The sequence below is a fragment of the Micropterus salmoides genome, unplaced genomic scaffold, assembly GCF_014851395.1.
Source record: "Micropterus salmoides isolate LMB-PRFRI ecotype aquatic unplaced genomic scaffold, ASM1485139v1 Ms_hic_scaffold_9, whole genome shotgun sequence".
Classification (NCBI taxonomy): domain Eukaryota; kingdom Metazoa; phylum Chordata; class Actinopteri; order Centrarchiformes; family Centrarchidae; genus Micropterus; species Micropterus salmoides.
Window position 1 is genome coordinate 9,040,548 of NW_024044681.1, and position 25,760 is coordinate 9,066,307.

The 25,760-nt window shown below is 40.4% G+C and overlaps 1 protein-coding gene across 2 annotated transcripts in view; it reads left to right on the forward strand.

Annotated features, from left to right (window-relative positions):
• The window catches only part of sgcd (sarcoglycan, delta (dystrophin-associated glycoprotein)), a 331,965-nt gene that overhangs the window by 119,433 nt on the left and 186,772 nt on the right, over positions 1 to 25,760 (forward strand). For both annotated transcript variants that reach the window (XM_038707837.1, XM_038707838.1), the window contains one exon: positions 10,154 to 10,214. The gene's annotated coding sequence lies outside the window, so the exon portion shown is untranslated. The remainder of the gene's footprint in view (positions 1 to 10,153; positions 10,215 to 25,760) is intronic.

Here is a 25,760-nt window from a genome sequence, read left to right on the forward strand (position 1 = left end):
CCCCCAGCTGCAGTAGTGCATGGATCATGCGTAATATTCATCCAGCCAGAGGGAACGATCACGAACCGTTCATAGCGTGTCAGTCGTACTAGTAAGACAACCTGAACCGGAGAGTGAGTGGGGTGGTGGAGCGTACAGAGCCAGGAATCGCGGAGCAACCGGCCCGCTGCAGACGGTCGATAAACGTTCCCTCTGGCTGGATGCTGACCCCCCAAAATATCACAAATCATGCTTTTAAGGGAGCTGATGTCTTATTCACAAAACAATATGAAGTAATACCTCCATCCCTCCAAAGACCTCATGAACACGCACGAAAAGAGACATTTAATTGATTTTTCTCTCCTCCCATTAGTTCAAGAACCAGTTCGCAAGTAACGTGATGATTTTGTTATTAGTAGCTGTAATGTGATGACTGAAGTTATCAACAGTAATGCGTTACATTACTGCATTACAGACAAAAGTAATCTGATTACAGTAATGTGTTACTTTGTAACGCGTTACCCCCAACACTGCAGTTAAAAGGACACAAAACATGAATTTAAAATGTTTTTATTTATTTTATTATAAAAGTAAACATAAACAGCAATGGTCTAGTCTCCTTTCTGTATCTCACCCCTTTCTCAACTGACATTTTACTGTCCCTCAGCAACAACACCAACATGGCTTTTTTAAATAATGCTGGCTTGAATTTAATGAAAGGTATGTGGCTGGTTAAAGTTTTCAACCAGCTGATCTTTATTTTGGGCTCCGTTTTTGAAAGTGCCGTTCTGAGGTCATGCTGAGCATTTAGTCTGTCTCTGTATTTGTTCTTTTTTCAGGTATGCTTGAGTGGAAAAGCCAGTTTCACACAAGTATGTGGTTTGAAATTGAATCAACACATCTTGAAGGATTCTTTGCAAAAAAAATTCTGGGGACTTTCCCCTATACTGTGAATGTTTCGTTTAGAGGTACCCGACCAATTTTAAAACTCTCCACATCTTACCCACTGAGGCATCTTCTCTCCATTCCGAATGGCTTTGGTAAAGCTAATAAACTGGTCCTTGTACTTAAGTTAGGACATCATAGGTTCGACAATTACAAATCGCAGACTACCGACGTAAAAATTCTGTATGGATGTGGACAGCAGATCAGGTCAGGGAGAATGGAGAGCGAAAACCTCACACATCTGAGCTGAACAGTAGTATAGCAAAAATGAATGCTCATTCACATATTTACATGTTGTAACGTTGTTATGCATTTCACTGTATTGGCGACCCATTTTGGGTCCCGACCCTAAGTTTGGGAAACATGGGTTTAGGTGAGCTCACTATCCTGCTTGCTGACTTTCCATGATCATTGTAATTAATGGAAAAACTTTTTGAAGTCTTTGAGGTTGTATTGTATTTGTCTTCTCTCAAATTTGCCTTTAAATCTGCGATTTATATGCCCAGTTGGGGGCAGTAGAACAAGCTATAAATAAAACAACAAATGTATCTACACAGCTGGGAGATACAGAGAAACGTTAGCAGGTGTTTGACTGTATGTAATCCACTGTTAACTCTCCTTTCAGCTCTGTTTTAGTCTCCACCAACTCACCAGCCATGTTGCTAACTGTCTGCCTGCTGCTGCTGGAAATACGATTGATGAGAGCAGAGTGTCGAGTTGGGTGATATATCTCTGGGCTCCTTACCACAAACAGCACCTTTCACACATAATTATTTATTATGTAATTTATTTAATAAATTGTTGTTAAAACAGGAACAAATCTGTGGTTTAAAAGTTTACTCAGTGAAAGGAGAGGAAGGGTCAATGCTTTGGCGGTTAAATTATGTGTGTTTCTTCCAGTAGTGCATAACATGTCATATCATTGGAGATCCGTTTAGTCCACAATTCAAATTATGTGTTGTGGATTTAGGTAAAGAAGCAGCACAGGCACATACCCTGCAGGTGTTTCCTCCAAAATGAAACACCTGCTCATGCTAAAATAACCAGCAGCAAGAATATTTGAAGAAATGATCACCCCTATTATGTATAACAGGTTTTGCATCTGTGTGGTTGTACTGGGAAAATCCATTGGCAGATTTTTTTCCTGCCAATGGAGAACTAATTAACTACATAATAAGTCACAACACTTAAAATGATTTGAGGTGTATTTTCAGGATATTAAATAATCTCAAGGGGATGATAGTTTCCCCCTAAACTGATATACAAGCATTGTATTACTTGTAAAACCCCAAAAAATATTATTTAAATTTATTGTAGTTATTTTTCTGATTTATTTTATTTCCATGACACAGTGAAGCCCTGTTCAGCAGGCTGACAGCGGCCTTGAAAATATGACACCCCACCACCCGCTCTCTCAGCAGGCGTTCAGTGCTGCATGATAGTTTAAAAAGTGATGGCACAAACACAAGACAGCACTAACATGGTAATAGCGAGTCAGAGGGAGCAGCTGCCTCGGTGAAACTTTATTTGGACAGGGGATACAGTTTTTAATGTCAGCCCTCAGCAGATCATCGCCACCCTTCATTAACCTGCCCTGACCTGCTCATTAATTCACATTCCTGCTCTAATTGTGTGGCAGTGTGTGTAATAGGTGCTACACTTGTGCTCTCCATGTAGAATAGAAAAAGAAGTGATTAACAACAGTGAGATCAGTGGCGTGCATTCACAGCTCAGTCTCTGTCAGCAGGACAGACATGAGACACAATGTGAGGAATGAATACTTTTTTCTGAAAAGATGAAAATGTAATTAATTTATAGAGAAGGGGGTCAACTCCCTTGCTTCATCGTGAGTATGAAGAGCAGGGTTGTGCTTGTGCAGTGGCTAAAGTGGCTCAAATAATTTTGCCTTCTTCACTTTAGTGTCAAATGCAGCTGGTCTTACTATTGTTACTGGGGCAACTGCTGCAGTTGCTCAAAAAGTTTAGAGAAAGCCATCACGAGCTATAATGTCATTGTCTTTAGCGCCTACTACTTATTTAGAGGCAAAATGAAGAAACCTTTCTCCTCTGCGCTGTCTTTCTCTATTTTGAGTGAACAGTATGGAAATTTTTTTTTTTGTCGGTGAGTCACTCTGCAGTTATCGCAGATTTGCCTAACACGCGTTAAATGAATGTTTTGTTCTTAATTGGTTCTTGTTCTGAGTTAATTAGTGTAGAGCCCACACAGAGGCTATTTGTGTTTGCTTTACACCGGCAGTGTATTCTGGTAGCCTTGAACAACTGTAACAGTACAACAACAAAATGTTGCTCCACAGCTGTTTTTTTTGTCATGTTGCATTTGATTTCTTGGAGGACTAATTGTTGAATTTAGCATAGGTAACATCTGTTTTTAGATGGTGGGCAATATTGTTTCTGATAACAAACTGGGAAATATTACAAAGTTTGTTATGAATTGGTGTTGAATGTGTTTCAAATCGGAACAAACTCACCGGTATGCAGTAGGGCACTTCTACATTTTACCCTAAGGCATACCGGGACATTTTCACTGGTACTTCTCACAAGTTGCTGGTGTTCTTTTGTGCCCTCTCCATATCAGGTTCTCTGGGCATTATGAGACACTCGGGTGTTCCCGTTCTCACCTGCCTTCTAATCTCTGAGAGGTGAATAATGTCGGCGGAGACAGAGCAGGGAGAAGCTCGGTGCCTTTTTTGCTTGTCAGTGTCACTTAAAGAACCTTGTGATGGGAAGAGGACTTCTTTTGAGCTTGAACTGGGCCTGGATCTGATGAGCAGCAGGTGAATAAAGTCGGCAGAGACAGAGCAGGGAGAAGCTCGCTGCCTTTTTTGCTTGTTAATGTCACTTTTAACAAACCGACCAATCACAGCCTGGATGAGGCGGGACATTAAAAAAAAGGTTTACGTTCTACAGCAAACTTTTCAAATGTTGAAGTTGTTGCATGAATGGTGATTCTTATTGACAAGTTAGTACTTCAAAAAACCAGAGACTACAAGCTGATACACACGCCAACGTGTGAATGGGGGAGTACCTGCACCTATTTCTTTCCACTGCAAACACTGAATAGAATTGAATTGAAATTAGCAGTACATTAGCCCACTAACAGGCTAATTAAAAATGTTTTAAGACAATAATTATATGACCAAAGTCACCATTGGCCACTAACACCAGTTCAGTCAGGAGAGACTTTGTCTGAATAAACAATAGTAATTTATTGAGACGTGATGCAGTGAATATGAGGAATGTGAAAAGCTATTAGACCCCGTCATGATGACGTGGTATTTAAAGGGGGTGATGAAGCAGAACAGGACCTTGTGATGGGGAGAGAACTTCTGTTGAGCATGAACTGGGCCTGGATCAGACTTTCATCCTCAAAGTGTACCAGGTGCATGGTGATGACTTTTGTACAGAGAAGATGACTTAGATTCTTTAGTGTAACCAGCTACCAAACAACATATTTCTACATCAATTTACATGCAGAACATGTTTTACTATGTGATAGTATTTATACTTTTAAATACATGCAAATATGCTTTATGTTGCCTTTTAGGTTACTGTTTACCATTTACAATGGGAGCTGCCATTGTTGTGTGTGTCATTCAGCTGTTACTCATGACGTCGGGGTACATATTTTTTCTCAGAGTTCACAAGTAGGAAATCCGACTTCAGGTGGTGTTCCATGGTACTTTTTCTAGTTGGAGGTTGGAAATATCCGAGTTGGTTTGTTGTGCTGATTGTGGCAAAATCTGATTGGACAACTGAAATGTGAACGCACATAGACAGCTGCTAGAGGGCAGGAAGAGAGTGAGAGAGAGAGAGTGTGAGAGAGAGAGTGAGAGAGTGAATTGTGAATGAATAAAGCATAAAGATAGTCTTCCTGGTGGAACTTGTGCTGAGCTTCTGTCAAGAGGTTTGAACAGTACCCAGAAGCAAACTGGAGCTGAGGGTGAGAGACAACAGAGATTTATTAATACAAGAGAATCTTGCAACAGACTGGCAGAATTGTTGGGGGAAAAGGGGGGTTGGGGCTGAGTCTGGGTTCCGCTTGGAGTTGGTGGAGAGAAAGGGCTGACTGGTGAGGGGAAGGAATCCAGACAGGAGTGTTGGCAGGCTGAGCGGGCAGGGGATCCACAGGACTGATAAATTTCCTGAAGGCAGAGAAAAAGTCGGAGTTAATTGGGCAGGCCGACATAAAAAAAACTACTAGACTAGTAGAACTAGAAACTTTACTGGCAAGTTGGCTGGCGTGTGCATACTCATAAGACACAACAATCCAGCGAGGACTGGAATGCTGGCCAGGTCTATAGTGTGCGGGGGTTGTGGGATGCAGTACAGGTGCGTGACAGGAGAACTAGGATCAGGTGTGCCACAGCCATACAGGGGAGCCTGAGACCATGCCCACCAACTCCAGGGAGCAGCATATGGCCAAAAGACAAGGAATAAATAAAAAACACAAACACTCAACCATGGTGTCACCAGCCTGGGTCACGGCCGGGAGGTTGGTAGTGGACACATTGTTGGTGGTGAATCAAACTAAATTAATGAAATAAGTCATAATGACAGATGCAATATATATACAGAAGCTATATCAAGTTAATTTTAAGTTTGGGTACAGTAGCTTATATTACAGCTTCTACAATATGATATAATAGATTATACAAAATGGATCAGTGTATATTGTACCATTTGATCAGTTTTTTAGGTGCAGAGATAAAGCACACAATTTTTATGCATGTGCAAACATGAGAGATGACGTGCAGTGGTATGGTGGTGTGGCATGACAGTTGAAGCACTTGAGCTTGTACGCTTCAAGACACCCAGTGACTTACATTTCATATGCAAATACACACACAGGCTGTTGCAAAGATTCTTTGCTTGTCATGAGTTGCTGTTAAGTAAAAGCTGCTGATTCGTCCACATTTTTAAACCTCCATATGCTGCGTGGCTCCACTCCGCTGAGCCGCTAATTCCTTTAGCAGTATTTTTATTCCCCAACCTAAAATGGAATCATTAAAGACTCAGTCCAGGTGTGTCACCGGTGCCAATAACAGCTCTCTACATTGACACTGGATTTGCTGGTGGAAAATGTTTTTGCGGCCCTCATCTTCACTACATCTCCATCTCACTACAGTGGCTACTCACTACTATAGTACAGCTGTTGATACTCTTCAAATGACTCTCACCTGCTGCAAACTGTACTCCATGCTGCATTTATTAACAATGTTTGATACCCAACTAAATTTACACAAGAATAATAACTATTTCCCAAATTTCTACATTCTAACAGACAAGTGATAATGTGAGTTATCATTGTGCATTGTTAAAGGAATACTCAATACGTATGGACACCCAGAATCATGGGGGAAAAAGTAGACCTAGTAGATCTATTGAAACTTCCAGTAAACTTGTTACAGTAAGACCTACAGGCCAATGATCACTTGCTTATCTTTAGGTTATTGATGGTTTAGATTGGATGGTTGGGGGAAGAGTCTGTGAGAGGCCTGGGAACATTTTGGTGTAATGAACATCTGATGATGATCTGATTGTCTCTTTTGACATTGTATTGTATGAAGGTGCCTTCTTGTCACACTTCTAGCAAACAACAGAAAAATGTCTTCAATGTACTGTGTGTAGTAAAGAACTTAGAGGCTTTTATAAGGCACTGGCCCGAAAAACTGAGCCTTTAAAGCCCTGGATGTACATGCTTTTAACTACGCGTACGCAAGATGGCTGCCACGTGTCACGTCTTCAGAAATTAACGCTACGCGTCCGCAAGATACAATTCAGCACATGAACGTGGGGGCAGTATGTTGACCTGACAGGAGGCAGGAAGAAGAAGAAGGTGGATTCACGTTAGGTACATGCAAAGTATGCAAGCAAGTAAGTGAACAATTCCGTTTGCGTCACCGACGCCTGTCTATGCCTAAGCATTGTTAAAAAGAAAGTATATTGGCGGTATGTAACAAGCTTTTTTTTAAAAATCTAACTAAGCCATACTGATTTTATGGTTAAATGAAAAGCTTACCTTGTGATTCGATCAAATAAAATATCTCACTTCTTGCCATTCAGTGAGATAATTTCTCCAAGAAAGCAAGGTCATGAGAAGGGACACAGACCGACAATATTGAGAATATTGAGTCAATATACCATTTAATTTCTGGCAGACAGAGTTCTAAAATAATCATTTGGCATCTGCCGTTGGTTGCATATTGTGTTGCAGATTGTTTTCCCCTCCAGTGGGCATGGGTTTCAGAGTATGATGCGTTGTGCCATGTCTTTATTCTTTCATCAGGATAATCACACAGCTGGAAACTAAGCAGGTTGTCACCCAAACTCCAACAAGTCTGGGACATAATCTTACCCTTGTGTGTAAATGTATACTAAAGTTCGGACAATAGTCCGAATAGTCGAAGATTCGATTCATCATGCCATTTTGGCAATATGGGGGTGCTCAACGTCTGGTTTTACATAGAACTATGTAAACTACTATTTTCTCCCAATAAGATAAAATACAGTGCGTAAATAGATCCAAAATTGTAACCCTAATCCTGGGTCGTCAGTGCGCATGTGTAGGCGTAGCGTGTGTTTAGTGGCAGAAGAGGAACATTTGCTGAAGAGACCGAGTCCCAGCTTCACTTCACTTGTCCGCACCTCGCAGGACTTTTGGGAAATTTATCACTGTTGATGAACCACACAAAGAATATTACAGCGTTTTTAAATAGCTGGCTACCTGAAATAGACCCGCTAGGAACTGCAACGTGTATGCAGTTGTCGGCAGCACGGCATGCTCACTAAACTCTACACAAGACCGTTGAATGGCAGGCAAGATAGAGAGAAAAGGGTCTTCAAAAAGCCTCAGTAGCCGTGTTTCCGTCAACGTTTCATCAGCGTTAATGCACATTTTGAAGTATCGCATTAGAAAAGGTTGATGGAAACAGCAAAATTCGAAAAAAAATCCTTTATTTCACAAAAAAGTTTTTTACGCTCGCTTGAGGTGGTTTTTGCCTTTGTCGAAAAACATTAAATGCGCTAAATGGGAGATGGAAAGACTTTTTCCGAATGAGTTGTGACGTAGCGAACTTGTAACTCACGACTGATCAGCTGTTTCTGCTGTCACCGTCTTGCCCGGTGGATGCAAATCTGGGCAGGTAGCCTTCATCATCTGTTCTGCCGAATCCTGCATTCACCTCTTAAATGTCCTTTTCAGCAACTTTGCTCTGCACACTGATCAAACGGGATTATCACTGCATATTTTTGCTGAATCTCAATGAATGCTACTTCTGAGTGTAATAAAATATTAACGATTCCAAATGTCGATAAAATATATATTTCGATTCATTTATCACCACTGATGAACCCCACAAAGGATATTATAGCGTTATTGGAGGTGCATGCAATTCTCGGCAGGCATACAAAACTCGGCACCGGATATTCCCATAACGTGCGGAGACATGGCTGGTTGCAACGTGCCTGCTTGAAACACATTCCTGAGGACTCTCTTCATTTTTCTAAGTTGAATGACCCTCAGGTTCATGCGACTGGTTTTCTTTCCGGTTTGGAACCCATACATTTTATTTATTACTGCCATGTGTAACGTCAATTACTGACGTAACTATGCTTGCCGTAGCCTGGTTTGTTCGCTCCAAACCAGCTGATGGAAACGTACATATTTTGCAATTTCTTTTTTGCGACATTTCAAAAGTACGCTTAAAATTCACATGACAATTGGATGGCTAGTTTGGATGGATAAGACTATCCACTTAACCCCTCGTTGCTCCAGAGGCGTGCGACCTCTGAAATGTATAGCAATTGTAAGTCGCTTTGGATAAAAGCGTCAGATAAATGAATAAATGTAAATGTAACCACCCCCAACCCCACCAGCTCGCAATCGCTGTGCACAAAAACACATAATTTGATCAGTGCTTTACGATTCTGATTCAACTATGTCAATCCTTAGTCGGGGACAGCCCTACTAAAGTTTGTTTTCTTCCTTCTGCTGTTTTGCTCTAAATGTGAGACTGTGTCACAGCATCATTTCAGCAAGTCTGTACTGTGCTTAGGAATCTGTGCAAACATTTTAGACCTGCATTATTTTCAAGATATGTATATTTTGCTCATGACACATTGATGAAGCTGCTGTGGTTCATCTACCAGCTCTCACTTTGTATCTTATTTCACACTGTTCCACAGCAGTATTACTTTTATATTTATATTAATTTTGAGTAGAGGAATGAAAATCCGATTTTAATTTGGACTGTTTCAGAAGTCATGAAAAAGTTGAAGTAAGCCCCATAAAGCACCCAGTGATTTATAATTATTGTGGCTCATTTATTGTCTAATGACATAACACGCTGTTAACTTGGAACTTTACTGATGGAACTATTTTCAGACCCTCAGTGTAACAAAATTTGTTTTGTTACATGTATGATGGTGGCAGTTTTCACCTGATGATACACTGAGGTCAATGTTTGGTTGAAGCCGCAATATTAAATGTCAAAATGACTCCCAACACAGTGATCCATCATGAACAGAGTGTCAGTTGTGACCTTTATTCTGTGGTTTGCACCACTGAAGTTGGCAAAAAGAACCTACCTATTGTGTTATTTTTAGATAACTTCATGACGTGACACCATATTGACAGTGTCACACTATTATAATGACTTAAGCCCGTCACTCTTTTTTGTTATTGTAAAACTTTTACAACCAATGAAACAACCAACAATGTGAACTTGCCTGGTAAAGTCTTAAATTAAACAATAACAGCACATAGTTTACATAGCATAAACAACACAGTGAAGTCACTGCAGGTGATGAATTTGTTTGTCACTTTTTTAATATGCATTTGTAGGCTGCAACGTTGCTAAACAACTAAACCAGTGATTTAACATAAGAACACAACAAAAGTCCAGACAGCACAACTTTAAGTGAAATGAGGGCTCAGAGAGTTGAATCGACCTCCAGAGCTCAGTGAAGCTACATTTGTGAAGGATTTCAGAGGAATTCTGCTGATCTGGTCCCTCGGTTCTTCTCAGTTCTGCTTTTTCCCGCTATAATGAAAGTGATGACTCTGGGAGATCTGTGCACTGATCCCACATCAGCACTGCTTAATTGGAGTAACCTGGGAAATAAATAATATGGGCCTGGAAGGAGATGATCAGCTTAGAGGTGGTCCATCCTTCACATGCTGACCATATCTTTCTACCTCCTCATCTCAGGTGATTAGAGAAATCCCCGGACCCTGTCAGAAACTCCGAATCAGCACACTCATACACTGAGGTGAGTGTGTCTGAGTGTTTCAGTTTGTAATATGTGCATGCGTGTAGTTTAATGTGTTTGTTTGTTCCTATGCTGCATGTCTGCTTGAGTAAGAAAAGTAGTAATACTACAGTTTTAATGTTCTTCATTAGAAGTAAATGCCCGGCATTGAACTTTATATTATATTTGTCAATTGTCTATTTGGCATGATAACATTTTACTCACCACCATATTTGTAGAGATTTGGAAAACAAAAATGACGCTGATTGAGATCTCAACTGGGATGTATAGTTTGTAGCAAACGTTACTTAAACAGAAGGACATTTGTTGGAGACTACTCTCAGCTGTGGATAATCCACATTTGGTGCTCTAGTGAATATTTGGGGCAGCAGTATGGGCTGATATTTGTGTCAGTAGTATCTGAATTTGAATAATTTAGATCTGAATTTGAAATGCTCAACTTAAATAATTACTGCATTAAAAACTTGAATCTGAATAGCATAATTTGAAATGGAATTTATTAGTTTGAAAGTGAATTCCAATAAATTTGAACCTGAATGTAATAATATTAAATTGAATTCAGTTGCGACTGAAACTGTATTTGAGCCTAACTAAAATTTAACCCTTCATATACTTTCACTTAAAGTTTTCTCTATTTAAATTTGCTTCTCTCATTTCATCTACAAGATTCAGTTTGATGGTCAAAGACATTTTAATAGCAATCGAGTGCAGATCAAGCCTACATTCTTTCAAACAGTCAGTGGGGGGCAGCTCCACTGCAAAAAGAAGCCCAGTTCCATTAGAAATAATGGTAACGTGATCATGCTGTATTGAAAAGGACATGGAACTATGATCCTTAACTCATAAGGAAAGTGTTTACTGAGGTAATAAATTAGATGGGAAGCTCATTTTGTCATTATTTCTGATGCAACTGGGCTTCTTTTTGCAATGGAGTTGCCCCCTGCTGGCTGTTGGCAAGAATGCAGGCTTGATCTGCACTCAATTGCTCTTCCTGAAGTGTGTAATGAAAATTTGTCCTTTAGTGAGTCTTCTGAAATAAAGAATTCAATAAAGACGTCTTTTAAGGGTTTTATTCTTCTTTACACTGTCTGTCTTAGGAAGGAAGGGAGTAGGGACCAACTGTCCTGAGATGAGGGCCTATCAAGGACGGTCTGATAAGGAAAACCTCTAATGAGCTACTTTCCCATGGGAACCTTCACCTAGCTGCAACCTAAAAATTATCAAACACCCACACAGTGAAACATGGGCCTATAATAATGCATCATAAAAAGTAAAAAAGTAAACATAGATGAAATATCAAATTTCCATCACAAGAGAAATTCAGTTTCAAGTTTATTGGAATTCACTTTCAAACTAATAAATTCAGTTTCAAATTAGGCTATTTAGATTAAGTTTTTCAATACAATTATTCATGTTAAACAATACAAATTCAACTTATGTTAATCAGATTCAGATTTCAATACAATTATTCAAGCTAAATAATACAAATTCAAATTATGCTAATCACGTTCAGTATATCAATACAGTTATTCAAGTTAAATAATACAACTTCAAATTATGCTATTCAAATTCGGTTTTTAATTATTAAAGTTGAGCAATTCGAATTCAGATTCTACTGACACAAATATCGGCCCATACAGCCGGATTGAGTCGAATACAGCGCATGTGTTCAAGGTATTTAAGGAACATGTCACCCAGTGCAACAGTGTGATTCACTCACTTATATGTTTTAAATAGTTTTTGGACAACAGTGGAGCTCTACTACCCATAGGAATATGTTATATCAGGCTTTGGCTACAAAAACAATACTTGTTATATATAATAGCATGAGTTGATTGTTGATTTTGGTTGTTTATGGTATTTGTGTTGGCAATAAGAAAAAATATCCCCAGCCTTATCCTTTAACAGAAATCATCTCAAACACTTTTAGTCCAAATGAAAGTTACTCCCAGGAAAATCCCCATAGCTGTTGTGAACTGTATCTTCATTTGATGTTTCTGATCCAACCTGGTGTAGGTTTATATTTGCTACCTACATGACATGTCTCCCAGGCATAATTACTTGATACTCTTACTAGTAAAACAAATGAGACACAGCTGGAGCCTTTATGGGGGCAGATGAAAAGTGCTCAGCCTGTATCATAACTCTATATTTGGATCTCAGAAGCTTGCAGACTTGAACCATCTTCTCACAGTTCCTGTCACTTTATTAAAATAGACACAGTGTAAACTACAGCTTCCCACCAACACCAACAAACTGCAGTGAATACAAAAACCAGAATCTCCCTTTAAGTAAAAAGGAAGTATTACATAAAGTATCCAGTAACTATAGCTGAGATAAACAAAGTATTTTTTTCTCTGAAACATAGTTAAATAGAATTATAACATTGATACATTGAAATCATAAATTAAAATTGTACTATAGTACAGTATTTAAGTAAATGCACAAAGTTACTCTCCAGTACTGGTGATGCAGTGTTTATCTGAGTGAAGTGGAGCAAAAAAAGCACAGGCGCCTCTCCTGAATTCAGGCCTACGCAGCATCTGCTTCTGGGTATGATCGGAGCTGGTCACCTCTTTTTGTTGGCTCTCTTTTACTGGTGCAAATAAATACAAAGGCAAAAGCAGTCAGCTATATTCTGGCACATATTGTCACGTTGCCAGAGCAGTTACACTGATTTCACAGGTGTTTCCTGAGGCAAGAAAACAAAAAATGGCTTTATAAAATCAAATAGAAGCACAGAGAAAGGCTATGCCATGAACAATAACAAATACTGTCGTGTAGCTAGACTCATCTCGTACATGTTTAGCTTACTTTGCTCTCAACAGATTGTAAAATAAAAAAGAATACGGCTTTTACAGGAAAGAAAGGTTTGGTAGCAAGCATGTCAGCTACAGCCTGCACGTTCTCAGCCTTTGTAGCAGCATGTCAGTGTGTTGCGTCTTTGTTTGCTTCTTCACTTCTGCTGCAAGACACATATCAGGTTTGAGTCAGCTGAGCCCCCACTTCATATCTGTTCCTAGGAGTTCACTGCATCATGCATCAGATGGTAACTTGACCAGTTACCATGATTGGGAAGCTGCCATATCTTGCTTGAAGGCAATAGCATATCTTCTGAAGAAATTGTTTACATTAGTCACTCATACATTGTAACCACTGTGTTCAATTCCTTCCACCCCATCCTCCTCGGCCTCCTCACTGGTCTGATGATGCTCATTCTCCTCATCTCCTTCCATAAGTTCAACAGCACTACACATGCAAGAATGATCTTGCATGCTCTGCCTGGATCCTCACAAAGCTCAACATGCAGGCAGTGTAAACAGCAGTATTTTGTAGGGAGACAGAGTGGGAATGGGCCGCATGGTACCATCAATAATTAACAAGTATATTTAACCAGTTATAATTTAGGTTCGCTTGCAGCTGAACAAGATAGGCCTACTGTAACAATTTGGATACATAAACCACTTGGCTGAGATTAGTTGACATGTCTCTGAGAAGGATATGCGGGGTGCTGGATCTGCAGTCTGGTTCATGTGAAAATCAATTAATGTTTTGTGATTTACATATGAGGAATAGCAGATCAGAATACATGGTGCACCAAAGCATGCATGTGCAAAGTGTCAGCCAGATGTTTCTATTTGCATTCATAAGTCGATTATGTTGTGGAATTTTGTGTCAGCTTCATGCCTTTGAGAAGCTGCAGTCACTGTGCTCCTTTAAAAGGGCATTATGGAGTTTTCAGCGGCCACTAGCGGTGCGGTTCTAAGACCGCAACCAGCTGTGTGCTAGTACGTGTGCTCGCTTGAACACACGAGCGAGTACCACTTTCATACAGAAATACCACAATAAACGCAGGAACACCAGCATGCAGGCTGTGGCTTTTTTCCAGACACTTTAAGGCTCTGTTACTCAGAGGCAGATCAACACCGGCGCCGCACCTTTCATTCAGCGCAGCCAGTCGCATATCGGCTGAATACTCGCGAAAAAAGGCAGAGTGACAGCGGCTATAGACAGGCAGGGAGAACAGATAGAGCTGGAAACTCAGGTAAACTCCCCCTGCAACGTTACAGTAATAGTTTTATCAACTGCAGGTTGAACTAATCCATGCTCGTTACATGATAACGTTACATTTACTGCATTTAGCCGACGTGCTACATCGTTTGCTCGCCTGCTGCTTTTCCGTAACGTTAACCATCTTTACTATCTGTGAATCTGTCACCGGTGGCTCAGCAATGTCAGCACAGCTACATGTATTGGATGATAATGAAACGGTTAGTGAGATATGAGATTTTGTCACAGTTTATAACAGTTACACCGCAGTAAGTAACTTTACTGTAACTAGTGATAGTGGATGGCTCCTCCTCTGGGTTGTTGTGACAGTTTGTGACAGCGACGGAGAGGTGGAGAAGCTGTGTATCTCATTATTGGTAAAACCACAATAAACACAAACTGAACGTTACGAAGAAAACAGTGGCAGGTCCGATCTACTGTAGCGTTAGCTGGCTGCATCACCATAGGCTAACGTTAGTAATCAAATCACTCCACATTTGCTTTTTGCCGTTACATCCTTCTTGCAGGCTAAATTAACAGTGGTACACAGGATAGTAACATGGGTGGCGTTAGTTGGTGAAGTAATGTATAAAGCGATATAACTTTGCACCGGATAACATTAGCAACTGCTCTGCATTAGCCGGCGAGAAAATGTAACTTTCTCTGTGTTTCTCTAGCTTTACTAATGCTCACTTGGTTTTTACTCGACATCATCTGAACATGTTTGGTCTAACCTTTATTGTTGTTTTGGATCCTTACGTGGAGCCTGTGTTTTGCTGTGAGCTGGTTGTTTTATGGTGTTAGTGGACTGCGTGTTGTCGCTGTAGTCTGAGAGAGGCTCAGGAGCGTGCACAGGGCTGAATCCGACCCAAAGACCTCACATTAAAAGCAGAATAGTGACTGATGCAAGCAACGGAGAAAATAGGTATGTGCTTCATTTCTGTGATTTCAAAAACTTACATATAGCCTCTTTAGTTGTTTACTTTTCCCAAAACTTGGAAACATGTTTCTCCCCAGGGACTGACTTAAATATAATCAGTTTGCATGTCTGTGTTTTTATATTTGTTCATGACTGTGCACATGCCCTGGAGCATCTATGTTTCTATCTGTTTTAGCTTTATTCTTCCAGGAAGTTGACTGGACACTTTCTAGCATTTTACAATTTCCCTGCTTCACATTTCATCAATTTCCACACTTTCTAAAAGCTTTCTGAGAGTGAATATGTATTTTTTGACACTTTGGGATGAAATGCTGCGCTCAAAAATACCTCAAAATATTTGTAAATGGATAGAAAACTATTAATTGTGTGACTGTCTGGTGTAAGCATGCTAATAAAAAAGTGAGACGTGTGGGAAAAGGTGAAAATGACAATAAGAAGTGGAATCTGGAAAAAAAATAAAAAAGGGAAGGAGAGGGGAAAAAACATACCTTTACAGACAAGATACTGACTGACAGATTGCGTGTCTGCCTGAGGTCACTGTTTAGCAGACTTTCTGATAGAAAACACAGAGTGAAGCACTGCTTGCAGCAAAAGTATTCTGCATGAGTTGCAGTTTGATCAGCATCAAATTGCTGGTATCCCCTCACTACCTGGCGTACACAGCCTTCTGGGATGTTTCGTGACATTGTTTCAGACAGGAAACCCATTAAAACCTAGAATGTGATGCATGGAGAAGCAAACATGCAGGAAAAGGTTTTTATCAGTACATTTCCATCAGTGGACCTGGAGTCTCAATTTCACAAAACTGTCAATCATCAAAAAATTATGTTACACCATCTCTTTTGAACTGATATCGGAATCCTATTTTGGTTCTAATTTCACAAAATAATGCAGGCAGCAGAATTTCTCAACTTTCATTTTGTTGCTGTATTTGTTGAAATCGGGATTAGTTTTGTGTAAATGAACGCACGTTATATAAATATCCAACCAGTTCTCACTCCCAAATCGTCATATATGAACACATGGTCAAGAGCCATAGTCGTCAGTTTAGGACACACTGGGGATCCCAGTTCAACTATTGGGGGAAGACCTGCGTCAGTTTTTGACGGTAAAGGTCAGTATATGATGTTCAACGGAACAACAGGAAAGACTGGGTAAGGAGGTGGTTGGGGTGGATGGTGGGCTAGAACCCCGACTTTGAACCAGGAGACTGGTGTTCGTTTATGAAACAAAAAGTCAACATTAAATATTTTTATTTAGGCAAGTTACGTAAATTGACGTAAGTGACGTTAGTTAACTTACGTGTTACTTACTGAATATATATATTTACTCTCCATGAATTGACATGATAAATGGGTGGAATTCCTCTTAAGTCAAACAGGTATCATAGATAGTAATGAAAATAAAATCCTATTACTTTCATGACTGATCAGTCTATCTCGACCTAGTCTATAAAAGACCCAAATGTTGTGGACATGAAACAAAATGTTGCTGACCAAAATAGAGGGAGAAAATGAGAAAGAAAATGGTGCAGATTGAGTGTTGTGGATAATGTATTTAAAGTTGTGTAAATGATAAAAAAATCCAACTTCTCTTTGGTTGTCAAAGAAGTTATAAGTAATGGTTTGGAGAGCAGCTAGAAGAGGGCTATTATAGTTTAGCTTCATGAAATTCCAGTTTTGTTTTTGACAGTATGTTCTAGAAAGATTGAACTGTGATTTGGAGGAAAAAAGAGCAGCAAGAGATGAAAAGACGCGAGTTGGAGGGGAGAGGCTGACAAGCAAAGAGATGCAGAAGAGTGAGAAGAGGAGATAAGTAAAGAAGTAGGCTGAGAGGGGGAGGATAGATGAATGGTGGCGTAGAGAAAAAAGAGATTAAAATGTGTAGAGGAGGAGAAGCAGAGGTGGGCAAGCAGAGGAGGATAAAGTGGAGAGGGGCATATGACGGCCTGGCAGGTCTCCAAAGGCCCCGGCGGCGATCCAGCTGCTTCTGAAGGCCACTTCGCAAAGCCTGTTAGCAGTGAGCCTGGGAATGAGGGAGAGAACAGGTGAGAGAGAAAAATGGAAAAGAAAGAGGGAGTGAAAAATGAAACATGGAAATGTAGAAAGTGCAGTGCAAATAGAAATGCTCAGCCAGGACGTGGGGGGATGCAGGGAAATGTTGTTCTTGAGAAGAAGGCAACAGAGGGGAACGAAAACAAAGACATGAACTCCTAATTTTCACTGTTTCCACTTCTGAGACAAACACAGAAAATGCTAAATAATCTACAACAAAAGCAACAAAATGGTATATTCTCATGGTTCAGCTGTGAAAAGCTTAACTTGCAGTGATGAACGTTTTGAGTAGACCTTGTCAAATTAGACCTTGTCAAATTAAAAGTACCCTTGGTACTGAGGTCAGTGTTTTATGTAAAATATTTACACACAATAATGCAATTGTGTAATAACTGCCGGAACCCTCTGTATCTGGATACATTTGTATGAAGTCATTACAGTTTATGGAAAGTTTACATTTGCTTTGATGTTTGCGCATCAAAAATAACTGTTACCGCTCCTTGAAATGACAGGTATCGAGGGGAAAATTGTGCCCACAATAAACAGAATAAGCTATTTCAGGGGACTTTTATCCTAACAAAAAAATAGCAAGGCATCTGTGCTGGAGTTTTGACTTCACAGCTGGCATCTCAGGGGATTGAAATCAACAATTATCTCCCCAGGTAATAATTATTGTTATGGGACAGAAGTTGGGAACATTCCAACCTGGGCATCCGTTACTTACAAAAATGATTTTTTGGGTTTTCTAAGTTGGACTCTAGGAACATTTTTACATCTTTATATCAAACCAGGAGCTCATACATCTGTTCAAAGAATGTCAGTGTCTTTGTCTGTGCGGCTAAAAAGGTTGGTGAATTGATTTTAGAGTCTACATGCTATATATACTTTTTAAGCTTGCTTTGTTTTAAATTAAACTAGTTATTAAGTATGAGTTTGCCGTGTGTACAATAAAGGTGTGCTTAAACCCAAATTAGGTATAAGCTGCTAAATGAGCACTGATAGTGTTTTTCTCCGTCTTGAATAGAAACAGCATCATCAAGTTATTCAAGTGTCATATCAAATTACCATTCTGGTATCTGCCCTAAATGAAAGTTCTCTATCAAGGAAGAGCAACAACAATATAGCCTACAGACCCGAAACAGAAAGTGAACTGAAAAGAAAAAGATCAATTCAAGAGGCATTTCCAACATATTTCTACTACTAAGGATGAAAGTAGGCCGTAGTATGCAGTAGCGGGGCCCCACCAGTGATGTATTGGGGTCCTGAAGTACACCTGTCTCCACCTGGCTCCACAGTCAAGTTAGCAACAATAAATATGCAACGTCTGGTTAGATTTTCAAAATAAAACGTTAGCATTTCGAAATATCCATTAATAGCCATTTTGAAACGGTATGTTATTAAAGTTGTGAAACCTTGCAATTTGGTTAGGTTTAGGCACAAAAATACTTGGTTAGGTTACGAAAATATCATGGTTTGGGTTTAAATAACTACGAACATCAGTTAATGCGTAAGTTAACTAATGTCATTTCCGTAACTTACACAATTTGTGCTATATATAGACTGTGTCTCAATGGGACTTTTCCTGATTAAATAAAGGTTTATATTTATATATAAATAAATATAAAACCCACAGCATCTGAGTCAGTGCAGACTGTCATGGCTTCTTTATGCCTCCCCTCGACTCTGTGTTGTGTTTTGGTAGGTGTTGTGTGGTGTCGTATGGAGGGAAGGAGGCACCAGACACTGGATTCGGGATTGTGGTTGAGACCTTTATTGCTGCTCTTTATTGTTCCACCACAACAATCCTCTCTTGGATACACAGCCAATACCTTACAGGTCACAGAAAGTAAACATAAAGCATTTATCTGCAGTAGCAGTTAACTGTATGCTAGCAGCATTTACCAACTCTCAGAAACGGCAAAAAAACACATAATGTTGCTCAAACTCATGCTGTAATATAGTTTAGAATGGAAATAAACAGTATCAATGCACAATTTAAGTGGATGAGTGGTTTTAGCGCTGATTATTCAGACTGCTATTAACACTGCTTACCTTACAAGGCACGGAAAGTAAACATAAAGCAACGTGGCGGCCACGCCAGAACATACTTTAAAACTACGGTGTCCTGCAAGGCACAAACTGCACGAACTGCTGGACTTATTGAGGAATAAACAGCGCAACAGCGACACCTAGGGGCTTATACAGGCAGCTGCCTTATATGTGGTCTATGTAACTTGCCTAACTTAAATAAAAAATTTTTAATGTTGACTTTTTTATCACGAACTCCGCTCCCCTAGTCCAGGATCTGGCCTTCCATCCACCCCACCACCCCCTTATTCAATCTTTTCTGTTCTGTGTGACGCTACAGTGCTTCCCCCACTGTGTTGAACTATGACGCTATAGGGATCCCCAGTGCGTTACAAACTGACGCCAATGACTATGCGTCCATATGTGACGAGTTGGGGTGTGAGAACGGGTTGTTTTGCTTGTCCCCATTGAAAGAAGCCCCCTGGAATGGCTATTATGTCTGACTTCATAGGGATCTACTCTAATTTTAAATCTTTAAATTAAATCTTTAAAGGTTGCATCAAACATCCAATGGCACTTTTACATCTCACAACAGCAGACACTAAGAATTTACACTTGTCTGTTCAGATAATATCAGTGACGCTCTCCATGGTGCTGAAAAGGTTAGTCATTTTCCAAATGTGTCTGTATGCCTTTTTGCATATAAAAAAACTAAACATTAAACACTACATGATGAATATAAATCTCTCATATTTGCCTCCTGAATATACTTTAATCCCATGAAGAAATCCTCTGTCAAGGAAGAAAAAGACCCATGATATAGCTTTCAAACTTGACAAGGAAAATTAAAATCTGTAATGCAAAATAAACAAAATACCAGATTCGCAATGTTGTAAATGATATAAATGTAAAATGAAAGATGAGTTCAAGATCCTTTCACGGTGGATTACCCCTGAAGGTCCAGTTCTTGAATCGTACCAATGAAAGGATGTTGTTTCAATATTGTTTCAATTTTCCAGCTGGTCGGTGGTGCAAATGGCAATCAATTATTGGCAGATATTTCATGTCACTGTTGGTGGGGTATAGACATCCCCCAGCAGGAGGGTCACTGAGGGTCTGAAAATGGTAGGCAGTGGACCAAACCACTGTGAGGCATATTAGGGCGAGGTCATAATCTTTCAAAATAAAAAAAACCCCACATAGTATAGCTAGAAAGAACAAAAGCTGTGTACCAAATACGTTGACTAGATGCTGTCAGACAACAGTGGTTATATTTAAGTGTTTTACAATTATTGCTGAGGAAAATTCAGTAGTCTTCCAAATACTTACACACTACAGTACTTTAATGTACAGTTTTTTTCACATGGCACTGCTCAACAGTTTGTGGGAATCAGCAAAGCTACAGGGTTCGGTTCAGCCGGACTAAACAAGGCTGGTGTGAACACACCCTTAGACTCAAGATGCTAATAAGAAAAGGGTACTTGTCCTCCAGTCTTCCTTTCACATCCCTTCTTTTCTCTCTACTGTATCTGTAAAGCAGAAATGTTGTTAAAAATAACCAACAAACCCTATCTCTTCGTCTCTGGTCTGACTACAGGACCAACAAAGGAGTGAAAGAAAAGCCTGTTGGCATTTTAAAACGTTTCCTGTCACTTCCCACAGAATAATGGTTGCTGGAAATATGCTCCCACGAGGCCTTATGATAATAGGCCCATATGTGCCGACCATGGTGACGGTAATTAATTGCTACACAACTTGTGAGGTTGCTCTGCGGAATATAGTGACCTCCAGACACGAGTGCAATGACACAGCAGGATTTTTACAGAGCACAGAGCAGCATTGGGGGACGACAGGGAGAGGGGGGGCAGATTAGTTAGCAATTTGACCTTTCCCATAAGGCACCAGCTCATCGCCTCGTTCCTTTTGTCACTAGATTATAGAATTTAAATGCAGTGAGAGGTCAGTTGGGGATTTACTGCTCAGCACTGTCAACCAAGCTCTGTCACCATCTCTAACTCTTCTCTGTGGTCATGTCGCCATCTGAAAAACACAAAGGCCTGGCAGGAGCGGGAGGGAGGAGAAGTTATAGGATGTGAGTGAGGAGACAGAGGAGATTTGAAGGGGAGGGAGGACGGAAAGAAACAGAGAGAGAAAGAGGGAGACAATGAGGGAGGCAAAACAATGATTGAGCCAAGCAAGGAGATGTGGAGGGAGGGAGATAGTGAAGGACAAAGAGGGAAAGCAAAACACTGAGAAAACGGGACTAAAAACAAGAGAGGAGGTCAGCTGAAAGTGAGATGGGGCAGGTAAAGAAACGAGTCAGGGAGGGGAGTGGAGAGGAAATGGAGAGCTAGGAAGAGGGAGATGTAAGTAGTAAAGAGATGAGAGGTCATCTGATGAAAAGGGAGAGTGAATGAGTCAAGAGGGAAGGATTAATTATAGATGAGGTAAAAGAGTAGCAGAAAGGGAGGAAAAAAGCAAGTATGAGGCAGAGCTTTACAAGACACATTCAGATGAACGGAAGAGATTATGATGAGAGGAAAAGTTCTGATGGTGAGAACTTAAAACAAGGTAGCACAGGTGGAATGAAGAGAAGATGTGAAGAGAGCACAAATGGAAGTCAATGGGATTGTTGTGAGTCCACAAAGAAGAAACTAATAAACCAGCTTTATGATCTTGATCTGATGGGCTTTAGCTTGATGAACCTGAAGCATCATCAAGTAAGCTACCCAATAACCAAACACTGGAACATCATCTCCATCATTACTTAACAGAAATGGCCAGAAAGTTTTATAATGAAAATCTGAGTTAGAAACAATTCGCTATACTGGTATGTCTTATTCCTAATCCTATTCTTCATTCAGTCAAAATATGACAATTCTGCAAACAACAGATTTTGTCAGCTAATCCAGACTAGAATGAATTTTCCAACTTGGTCCAATATGTCGTACCATCATTTGTAATTGGCCCAACAATCATTGCTGAGTCTGTCCCTTAAACTGCTCAGTTGAAAAAGGAATAGTTCTGCATTTTGGGAAATATGCTTATTTGCATTCTCTATTAAGGTTTATGCTAATGTAAGTAAAAGATTGACGCTAAAGCCAACAACGTGTTTCCAGAAGGACTGGAAACACTGCACACAACCTCACATAAAACCATAACATGTTGTATGTACTCAGCAGTTGTACCAATTAAGCCGACAACAAGCTTTTAGAGAGCTAGCTGTTTCCAGCTTTGTGCTGGGCTAAGCTAACTGTTTTCTGGCTGTAGCATCATATTCACCATACAGACATTAGATCGACCCCGTTATCTAATTCTCAGCAAGAAAGCAAATAATTGTATTACCTAAAATGTCGAACCATTGCTTTAAGACTCTCACTGTGATTGAGGGGATTTGTATGAAGCTGAAGCCAGGCTTAATTTTCTTAATAAGACTAAAGTCTGGGAAAAAATCCCGGAAACAAGGTCCAACCGACCAAATACAAAACCATTCAGCAAAGTTTGGGGAATGTTCAGATGATGACATGAATCACCGATGTAATTGCTGACATTTGGTAATGTATCTTGATATTTGATGGAATAACCCTTTAACCCTCTACGGCACATGTGTCAAACTCAAGGCTCGCAGGCTGAATCCGGCCCGCAACGTCATTTTATGTGGCCAGATTTTGTGACCCGAGAAGTGACGGCATCCCGCCACTAGATTGCAAAGTTTCCACACCCACTATGGTAGTTTTCTGACAAGTGGAGATGAGAAATATATAAAAACAATCCCTAAATGTCCAAGATGAGAAAAACTGATACAGAAGGAAGGCAATTTCATGAATGATGGGAAAGTGAATACATGTTTGTGCTTCAAGGCTAGGCCTATGTCTTTTGTGTTATGAGGCAGTAGCAGAGGCAGAGGCAGTATGATGAAGGATCAACGTTGGTTAAGGCTCGTGCAGACTACACGACTTTCAGCGCCGGCCGATGGCCATGCCGTACACACTACACAACTTGCCGTCTTGTGACGGGAGTCTTGAAGTCGTCGTGCCGTTCACACTACACAACTTGCTGTCTTGTGACGGGAGTCTTGAAGTCGTCGTGCTGTTCACACTACACAACTTGCTGTCTTGTGACGGGAGTCTTGAAGTCGTCGTGCCGTTCACACTACACAACTTGCCGTCTTGTGACGGGAGTCTTGAAGTCGTCGTGCCGTTCACACTACACAACTTGCCGTCTTGTGACGGGAGTCTTGAAGTCGTCGTGCCGTTCACACTACACAACTTGCCGTCTTGTGACGGGAGTCTTGAAGTCGTCGTGCCGTTCACACTACACAACTTGCCGTCTTGTGACGGGAGTCTTGAAGTCGTCGTGCCGTTCACACTACACAACTTGCCGTCTTGTGACGGGAGTCTTGAAGTCGTCGTGCCGTTCACACTACACAACTTGCCGTCTTGTGACGGGAGTCTTGAAGTCGTCGTGCCGTTCACACTACACAACTTGCTGTCTTGTGACGGGAGTCTTGAAGTCGTTGTGCTGTTCACACTACACAACTTGCTGTCTTGTGACGGGAGTCTTGAAGTCGTCGTGCCGTTCACACTACACAACTTGCCGTCTTGTGACGGGAGTCTTGAAGTCGTCGTGCCGTTCACACTACACAACTTGCCGTCTTGTGACGGGAGTCTTGAAGTCGTCGTGCCGTTCACACTACACAACTTGCTGTCTTGTGACGGGAGTCTTGAAGTCGTCGTGCCGTTCACACTACACAACTTGCTGTCTTGTGACGGGAGTCTTGAAGTCGTTTCACTGTTCACACTACACAACTTGCTGTCTTGTGACGGGAGTCTTGAAGTCGTTGTGCTGTTCACACTACACAACTTGCTGTCTTGTGACGGGAGTCTTGAAGTCGTCGTGGCGTTCACACTACGTGACTGATCGGTCACACACTACAGCTGACAACGACTCTGTCACCCGAAGCCGGTCTCCAAACCACGTTTGGTCAAGAAAACACACGTGAAACGCCGAACGGGAAATGATGCGACCCTACACACGAAACAACTGTTGTTTGTCATTATATAAGACAGCAATTAAAAGGCTTAGGCTACAGTAGCTTATATGTCTGCATTTTTCCAGGTAATCAAACTATCTCTCATTAGTTGGATGTATGCCCTCTGCAAGGCTGTGTGCTTTGTTTTATCAAATGCCACATCTGTCCCTCATGTTATTAGCAGCTCACAGTTATTTGTTTTACCAGGGTTCTGCACCTCTGGACTGTGAAAAAGTGAAAAGTTACTGTAAAAGAGTATGTTTGATGATATTTGTCTTTATTTACTTGAAATGTTTGATCTTTGATTGATAGAGTAAGGAGGGTTTTTAAATCTGATAAATTCATTTATTAATGTTATAAAAACACAGTAATTTTCTTCCTTCTTTCTAACTAAGGCTATAGTTTTACATCTGATAAATGTCCTTAACTTGAATACATAACCAAATAAAGAGACAGTTATTTAACAATATGTTAAGGATATATGTTACGTTTATACAGTCTTGGCGTGGGTTTGAGCTTTCATAGGGGGTTGGAACAGTCCTTTTTGGGAACATTGTCGGCTTGGACACGTTGCTAGCAGAAGCTAAGTTTGTATAAATGATATCTGTGATGTACATGAATATGTGAAGAAGCATATTTGAGTAAAGACACTTCGACTTATATATATATGCGTGTGTGTACCCCGGTGGAGAAATACAGTGCCATTCATTATTGATTACCCAGAGAGAGTACAATAAGAATACTGATGGGGTGGATCTGCTGGACTCTCTCATTGCACTGTACCCCAACAAAATCAGGTCAAACAATTGGTACCACCTGCTGATGTTCTACTTTATCGACATGACCATAGTGACTGCCTGGCTATTGTACAAGAGAGACTGCAGCAGCACTGGAATGAGAAAAGAGGAACAGATGAAACTTTATACGTTCAAGTCGTTTATATCGCACAAAGCTTGTGCAAAAGTGGAAAGAATCTGGAGCGTAAGAGAGGTTGTCCCAGTTCCACAAACTGCTGGGTAGTATGACAAAAAGAGGAGAAGAGGACCCACTACACCCATTCCGGTCCTGATGTGCGTCTGGACGCCACAGCACACTGGATGGTCAGGGATGACAAGAAAGGGAGATGCAAGGTACAAGGATGCTAAAGACAAGTGAAATTGGACGTCTTCCTCTGCTCCACATCCAAGAAACTTTCAGAACAGAAAGCTTTCTGATGTTCCATACAGAATAATAGAGACTGTGCTATGTAAAAAAGTAAAAAAATATAAATGATACATTTTATGAGGGACCCCCAAGCTCCCAAAAACTAGGGTGAAATATTTTTTTCCTCCTAAAATAACAGGCATGCCATAGAGGTTTAATAACATTTGCATTTACATGAAGTATGAAAAATTGAAGTATATTAAAATTTTCAATTTATAATATTTAATATTTCCTTTTCC